We start from the raw sequence: 9016 nt of genomic DNA on the forward strand, positions 1-9016 counted from the left end.
CCCTAAACCACACACATGTCACCATGGACTATTGGTCATGCTTACTTGGGATGTAGCAATGGATGAGATGGTTACAATAGAGGCCAATAGGACTTGGGAACTAGTACCATTACCCAAGGGCAAGAAAGCTATTGGCTATAACTGGGTCTATAAAATAAAGCATAATGCAGACGATTCTATTAGCAAGTATAAGACTAGGTTGGTTTCGAAAGGCTATGTGTAGACATATAGTGTAGACTATGAAGAGACATTTAGTTTAATTGCTAGGATGGCAATTGTCAAATTATGATTGCCTTGGCAAAAACAAAGGATTGGAGTTTACAACATATGGATGTGAAGAATGCCTTCTTGCATGGTGGTTTGCAAGAAGAGGTGTATATGGAGCAACCGTCAAGTTATGAGTATTTAGAGCATTCCACATATATGTGCAAGTTAAAGAATACACTCTATGGGTTGAAGCAAGCACCCCCCTTTAAAAATTGAAGAGTCTATATCAATGAATCATGTAGAAATATCAAAATATTAATTACCTATCAATAATTAAAAATCTTAAAAGTAAAAGTAAAATACTATTAAGGAAGAGAGATAAAAAGTTCCTACTACTGTGTGTGTGTGTGTGTGTGTGTGTGTGTGTGTGTGTGTGTGTGTGTGTGTGGAGAGAGAGACCCCCCACACATACATATGATGTATTGACATTAATACATACATTAATATGCATCATTATTTGCATATTAATATACTCAATATGTATATATATTCAATTTGTCATTATATATAATTGTGTATATATATATTTAATCTTATATAACAATAATTATATTAAGTTAATATATTTAACATATTAATATATGTTTGTATTTGTATTCAAATTCTATATGTCATGTATATCTGTGTTTTATTAAAATAATGCATTAATAGCATACATATTCGAAGCAAAGTATTGAGCTTATGCTGCTTCTCGCATTCGTGTATCACAAGCCATTGAAGTCGGCATATAGCTTGTCCATCCTTCTCTTGATAGGATCCAAGAAATTTAGCAATGGGATGAAGTCACTCACAACTCGCACTTGGAACAACTTGGTCGTCTTAGTCACCATTTTAGACTTGCCTATAAACATGCATTTTTGAATTCAACTCGTAAATATCCCTACAAAGTGATACCCTTTCGTGTGTAAAAATTGTCTATAAAATGTATTCTCTTGATTTGAGCTATTAATTTTTATTGAAATTGTAGCCAAAGTTGATGGGGCAGTTTGAATGCGCTCTCTCTCTCTCTCTCTCTCTCTCTCTCTCTCTCTCTCTCTCTCTCTCTCTCTCTCTCTCTCTCTCTCTCTCTCTCTCTCTCTCTCTCTCTCTCTCTCTCTCTCTCTCTCTCTCTCTCTCTACCCCCTGCCAAGGTCACCCACTGTAGCTGCTACCATGCTGGCTCCGGGTAAATTTCAAGCCCCATCACCTACTTGGCGATGGGGCTGATGTGGCACTTTGACATTTCTAACCGGAAAAGCTTGAGGTAGCCGATGAGACCCGGCCCCCTGCCACTTGCGTTGGGGCCCAACGAGACAATGCCGGGCCTGCTAACCTGCAATCTACGAGGCCCTGCCCCACCAACACACACACACACATAGAATTGCAAAAATTGGATAGCAGCATTATAGACAGATCTGAAATCGAATGCAATAGATAGTTATCTCTCTATTTAAACCAATTGTTCTTGTCACTCTATAGTTTGTTCAAATAATTCTCCTTAGAAATAATCCAGCTTAAAGTCGTTCTCAGATCAAGTTGTACTCATATCTATGATTTGCTACTAGTTTGTTATAATCCATCCCGAATTTGTAGCCTTTATTCTATTGCCAAAGCCAACATTTATCCAATACTCATGTGGAGGACTCCCAAGGTCTTGGTGAAATTCACAATGAGTAATATGGCACAACTTTCTCTTTGCCATGCACCATCCCTTATCTCACGCTTTTACACAACCTTTCGTGGGCATAAACCTTTACAACTCACCATACACCATCCCTTCAACTATTTGCAATTATGAGGAGCCTCACATTAATAATATTACAATATACATCTATAGTATTACACTTATACACCATTCCTTATCCCTCATTAAACTATTTCTTATAGGCTCACACATGAAGACCTTGCACGTTTACATCATAGTTTACATCCTTAAAGCCTTACATGCCTCTACATTAGACCTTGCACTTACACCACAATGTACATCTGACACATCTCTACACCATAGATTAGACCCTTATAGTCTTACATGACACTACAACATCCCTTACACACATGCACCACAATGTATATCTTACACATCTTTATAGCTTCTTTTGCACATATAGCCTTTTACACTTATACATGATTCCTTTCACCTCACATATATCCATATAGACATATAAACTGCAATTGTACACCATTCATTACATTCTATATATCCCTACATATCACATATACCATTACACTTTACACCCCATAGCATTTACTAACATCATTACCCTTAGACCATAGCTTGCACCCTCATAGATTTAAACCACACCTTCGAAAAGTATACCTTTACCACTCCCTTACATCCCCAAAGCTTTACACTACCATTTCCAAAAAATAATGTTACACAAATCTTTAGACCTTCCACTTATGCACCATAGCCACGTTAGGCCCTATCACTCTGCTGATGGCAAAAGGAGTATTATGGGTATATGTTTGGACTCTTGTATCATCCCTTTCAATTAAATACTATGTTAGCATTTAATTGAATAAAGAAATATATTCATAAGTGTGAGTTTTACATACCTATTTTAGCATGTATTTGCATTTATAATGTATCCAAATCTTGCATAGAGGGAGCATGTGCTTCATTTGTGGTAGTTGCTTGGTCAATATCAATCACACCATTATCCTCTACAATATGTAGATTCAGTGAGTCGACATGTGACCCAATCTCCTTTGAGGGTGGAACTTGTCCTGCATTCAAAAAAATTAAGAACTTAGAACATACATATTAGAAAATCACTAGATAATTTCTAAATAAGGCATGGCATTGACATATTGAATATGTACTTTGGTGCTCATGAAATTGTGCATCATATAGCTCAATGGACCTTCCTACAATGGTCTCCATTCTTATCACATTGAACATAAGAACCTCAGTTTGATGTTTACATATATTCCCTATTTGTGATCAATCACAAGTACTCAACTACAATCGGCATTTCAAACATGGTATCAATAGGCATCTATTATGCAACTTTGTACTGAAGCCTGCTGACTCCTATCATCGAAATAAGCTTCACATGAGAATTAGGAATTTGTTTTGCTCTTTGAATAGAGTGTTCCACAACCTTAAGAACATTAAAGTTCTTCTTGAAACTAGCATCTTTTAGCACATCTTGATACCAATAGTACACATGACAAGAGCACACCAACTTCTCAATTAACCAATCAATGCATCGACCATGTAAGTTACATCACTCACTAAGAAAGCAACTCTTCAAAACCTAGTGGTAAGACTCAATGGTACCATTTGTTTCTCAGTTCTGTGGTTTGCATGAGGGATACCCAATATCAAAGGGTTATCTCCATCACCATAAAGTTAATAGAAGATGGTACTACCAGGATTCGCTAAAGCCCAATTATGGACACTTATGGCATCATCTGAAAGCAGTTTTTATAGATAACACATTTAGCTTCTTGGCAATATTTAATATGTCACGAAGTGTCAAGAAGGTGTCTCTTGTAGCTTGGAATGTACATGCAATAACACTTTTTTAACCTGATGTCATAGAAAGTAATTTTTCTTATGCTTTTAGATCCCTAAAGCTATCATGCTTTGGTTTTTTCAACGATACTTCATTGTGTTTTTCTATGCATTGAACATGAAAGTTTGTGGGGGCATCGAATCTCTTATTTTTGCCCTTAATAAAATCCCTTATTTTTGCCCTTATGAAAGTTTGTGGGGGCATTGAATCTCTTAATAAAATCAGCAATGCAATCCATGGGAATATAAGCTATTCTCATGATCTCATATTTTGAAGAGGTATCCACTAACTTCTCCCATTGCAGGAATGAAGCACAGATGGGCACTTGTGGCATGACTAAACTTTCATGCATGCCTATGTTTAAAAGAAAACATATTTGCATTTTGAAATGTAATTTCATAGTAGGTTTTCAACCAAAGGATGAAAAAACCTAGCTCTTGTTGAATAATCTTTGTATTTTTAATAAGAAAAACTAATAAAATGAGTTGAAAAAACTCTAAAATATCTATTATTAAGACCTAAGAAACTCTTCTATTGAGTGGCCTTCTAAGCTAAGGCATTGGATTAGTGTGTCCTTGATACCAAAGACACAAGTCAATTCAATTCAAATATTACTTAGACCTTCTCCTTCATCCATTCTTCAATTTATACAATATACCTCTTCACTATACCTTACACCTTTATGCCTTACATAACTCTACATAATACCTTAGACCTTTATAGACTTACAAGTATCTACACCATCCCTTACACATGCATACACGTAGCCTTACACCTTGCATAAGTGAAAAGCCTGTAGACCATCCCTTACATGTGCATACACCACAATGTATACCTTACATCCATCTACATCATACCTTATCCTATTATAGTGTTACACACCTAAACCTTATCCCCATGCTTCAGCCATAATCACATCTTCACACTATAGGTCACATTTCCTTAAGTCACTTCCATTGGCACTTAGAATAGGAACTCACAAAACCACATGCTCTTAGGTTAGGCAACTCACAATATTGTCTTACCTTAGGTGCAAACCTCATCCCACTTGTAGTAGAAACCCCATTTGCACTCTTAAGTACTTTAGTCGTAGGCACATACACACCACTTAGGTTAGAAACATATCACCAATAGCCAAAGTTGCTCAGGTAGGGTATTTCAACATATGGCATCTTATTTTAGAACATTCACTCTTGATATGAACCAGGCCACATATCACTTCATGTACTAAGAACTTAACACTCCTCACTAGTCAAATCCCCACACACCTAGTTCACATCATCTTTTACAATCATCCACAAGTAGTGTAGCTTGTCACCACCATCCATGATATTGACCAAGTTGTTGGAGCTATATATAGCTCCAACAACTTGGTTAATATCAATCACACCAATATCCTCTATAGTGCGTTCCTGTTTCTTTTTCATTGCCTCTATGGACTCTTCCTCCTCTACCTGGGTGACGTCCAATAGGGTATCTAAGAAGGTGCATTGCTGGGTTTGGAAGCTCACTTGGGCAGCTTCTACTCGGCTTTCAACAAGTATTTTTTCTTTTTAGACTTGAGCAAGACAGCATGCCAAGGCTTTGACTCTTTTTTTGTTTTGGTTAGCCCATTTTTTTGCCCTCCTGTTCATAACTTCGAGGACTTCCCTCTGCCTCTGAGCTAGCACTGTCAGCTTTTGTCCTTGATCTTCCATTTTTGTCCTTATCTTTTGCTGCTCTTCCTGTGTTGAGGTAGCCTATTGGGTTTGTTTCTCCACCTCTCTTTCGTACCTGCGAGCTCTTTCCTCCCTCAACTCCTCTAGTTCTTGTGTGGCTTTAGTGATTTTCTCCATTTCAGCTTGCAGATATTTGTAGCGTGCCACAATCTCTTCATTGTGCCATCATAGGCATTGCATGGCGTCAATTTATTCATTCAATCCGCTTGACATTCCGCTTCTGTCTCTTCCTTAGATTGTGGCTACTCCTTCACCTTGTGAACTTCCCATTGTGGGCCATGGCTATTTGGCGTGTTTTCTCCAACTGGGATGCAGCCATGGCCTCTTTTTTGGCTTCAAGCTCTGCTACTGTGATTTTTTTATTCTTCTTGGCTTTCTCCAATTGAGAGAGAACCTCCTTGACATACTTGTCGTATTCTTTGGGTGGCCTCTCTGTTGTGTGGGGACAGAGGTTGTGGAGCCTACCACCTTTTGCCTTTTAGAGTCTTGCTCCTCGACTCAATGTGTGCCGCCACAGCTAGCCTTTTGGTTCCTACCAGGGGGTTCCTTCTCCTGCTCCTTGGCCCATTTCTTTATTCACAAAGTACTGGACCCAAGCCGTTAAGTTGCTTGCGTCCACCCGGGTCATAGAACTAGAAGTGGAGATGGCGGCGGTGGTGGTGGGCATTAGGAGAGTGGGAATGGGGGTGATTGGGGCCTTGACCTTGCCTTCTTGCACTGCAGGTGGCATGAACTCTGGCACATGGGTGCTTGAGCTCGACCCTTCGTCTCTTATTGGGCTTGCGGGTTCCACCTCCTCTTCTTGATTTCTCCTTCTTTCCTCCTCGACCTTTTTGGAGTCCCTATGAGCCTTCTGCAAGTCCGGCTTCTCTTGTTTCCTCCTCTCCTCTTCCTGCTTTCTTAGCGCAATTTTCTTCTTTATCTTCTTAGCCTTCCCCTGGCTAGCCTCCTCTTCTTGTTCCTGGTCTTATTATTCCTCACTCAGTGTCCTTTCACTGGACTGCATCTCCTGTCCCTAGTGAGGTGGCAACTCCTTGGCGTTTCGTCTACTCCTTCTCCTGCTTCTCCCTGCCCTTATCCCAAGGCTTCCCTAATGATAGCGCTGAGGACCCCACCGAATCCAATGGTCGAGGCCTTTGAAGATGAAGCTTTTCTTTTAGCCTTGGTGGTAGTGGATTTGCCCCCTCGACGGGCTATCCTCCTATTGCCAAAGCTTTTGCTAAGGTCTCAATGGTCTTCCTCACAAAACCGTTGAGATTCACCTCATCCAGTGACCTTGCTACAATGCTCTCTAGCAGGGGGATGTTGATGTGGCTCATGATGGTGTTGTACCTCTGAGACTAGAGAATAATGCGTGCACCATCTTGGCTTGGAGTTGGACGTCGAGATCCAGAATGTCCGCTAAGCTGATGCTGTCGTTGGTGTGGACCTTTACCTTGTCCATTCCTAGAAAGGCATATACATCTCTCTTTGGCTTCCTCTCTACTTTGTTTGCCAAGCCCAATGCCTTTTTCATCAGCTCTGGGGTCAATTCAATCTACAGTCGACAAGTTTCCTCTTCCTCATACATAGTTACAATGCCACAATTCCTATGAAAAGTCCTCAGGAACTCTACACAGTGGAAGTAGTCCACCCCCTAGCCTACTGCTTCCATGTAGTTCTACAGATTGCATTGCTCAATGATCTACCTCATAGCCCATTCTTCAATGGCCACGTCTTCTAGATTGAAGATATGCCATGTCAAAGATATGACAAAACTTGAACTGGTTGAAGGCTCGTGTTTCCATTGAAAGACTGTTCTTTGCCTATTCTTCTTTTAAAAAAGGCAATTTGCCAGCCTTTTCTTGGCCTGCCATGATGGGTGCTTGTCATGGAACCATATTCACCATTAGTGTTATTCAAAATAATCACAAATAAAAGGGAACAATTACATACTTGTTGAACTGAATTGGTCATTAATAGCCTATAAGAGGTTGGAGCAACATAAGTTGTGGGTCGTATTATTCCAATGTTTTAATTGCGCATCGTTGCTTGACATTTGTCATGACCTGACATCCCTCGAGCTCCCATTGGAAGCAAAGAGTGTACCATTTTTTAAAGAAATGGGAGTTGTTGGCTGCAAACTATTTCAAGTCTTCTATCTTTTGATCGTTGGCACAAGTTGCGCGCTTGTCATATGAAGTGATGAGGTGTTGTTGCTACGCTTGTTCGTGAGAAACCTTGGTGGCAATCAGCTCCACAGCTGCTTTGGAAGCTTTGACAAACAAAAATTCCACTTCTTCCCAAGAACAAGGGAGTGTCCATATTTTCGTTGCCATAGGTTCGTCCAAGAGTCCCAAGTCTAGGCTATCATAGCTCTTAGCAAGTGACATGAAAGTTGCATCCAAGCGTCTAAGGCAATCAACCAAGTCATTCCCCATATTTTCAACTAAGTTTGCGGGCCAAAGTTAGAATTTATTGTCACTCATAAGAGGTTCTAAGGTCAGTAGGTAGTTGAGGTTTGACAGAACTAGAGAGTTCAACAACTAATGGTCACAGCTTGGTTTGCCTCTTAGGTTGTAGCTCGGCAGCATGTTCAATGAGTCTGGGGGTACCATCGGCTTCGGATTTTTGCATTTTGTTAGTAGCAAGCTACAATTTTGGGAGATAGATTAGTTTAGGCATTGCTGATCTAGGTTTTTGTGGTCCTATGGACTTGGCATCCCAATTCTCTTGTGGTCTGAGTATCTCTAACTCACTATTTCATGTGGCCAAGCTCAAGTGTGGCATTTGAGTAGGACTTTTGGTTGTTTTGGCTTTGGGTAGCCAAATCCAGGGGTTACCCTCATAGTAGCCTTGCGCTTGCAATAAGGTTTTGGGGACCCATTGCAGCTTGACCATGTGTCGATGTTTACCGTTTTTTCTTGGTCTCCTAGGTTTCGAGTATGGACCCTTAGCTCCGTGAGGGCGTGGGTGTCTGCTTCGAGCCGATAGTCCTTGATGTTTAAGTACCCATTTGAACTGGGGTTTCTTGGCTTTAGTGTTGGGTTTAGCGGGTTTTCGGCATTTGAGGTTTGGTGGGTTCCGATGAGTCATGACCCTCCTCCTTAGACTTGACGGTGGGGTTTTCTACTAGTGGCCTTGCGGACTTGGAGGGAGTCACGCTACCCTTGCTGAAAGATGTAACTATTCAGACATTGTCTATGGCTAGGTGGATACCTTGTGACTCGTAGTCGGCATTACAACAAGTTCGCTTCTTGAAGGTTCATCCTAATAGCGATTGTGTGCTTGCATCCTTACTGTTGGGCAACACATAGAAGATTATCGGCATGCTTTCAGACTCGATATAAACTGTAACCTTGCATTTTTCCAAAAGTGTGTAGGGTTGGCCTCCGTAAGGGCTGAGCTTAGCATTAGTGGGCTGCAATTGCTGTTTTCCAATTTGGATCCAATGTTCATGGGTTAAGACATTAAAATCAACTCCTTCATCGATCAATGCATTGATGGTGCATGTGTGCTTAGCAATGACCATCATGCTTAGGTAAGTTGGTT

This window comes from Lygodium microphyllum, chromosome 5, assembly GCF_053477565.2.
Source record: "Lygodium microphyllum isolate KBCC chromosome 5, Lygodium_microphyllum_v1.1.10, whole genome shotgun sequence".
Lineage (NCBI taxonomy): Eukaryota > Viridiplantae > Streptophyta > Polypodiopsida > Schizaeales > Lygodiaceae > Lygodium > Lygodium microphyllum.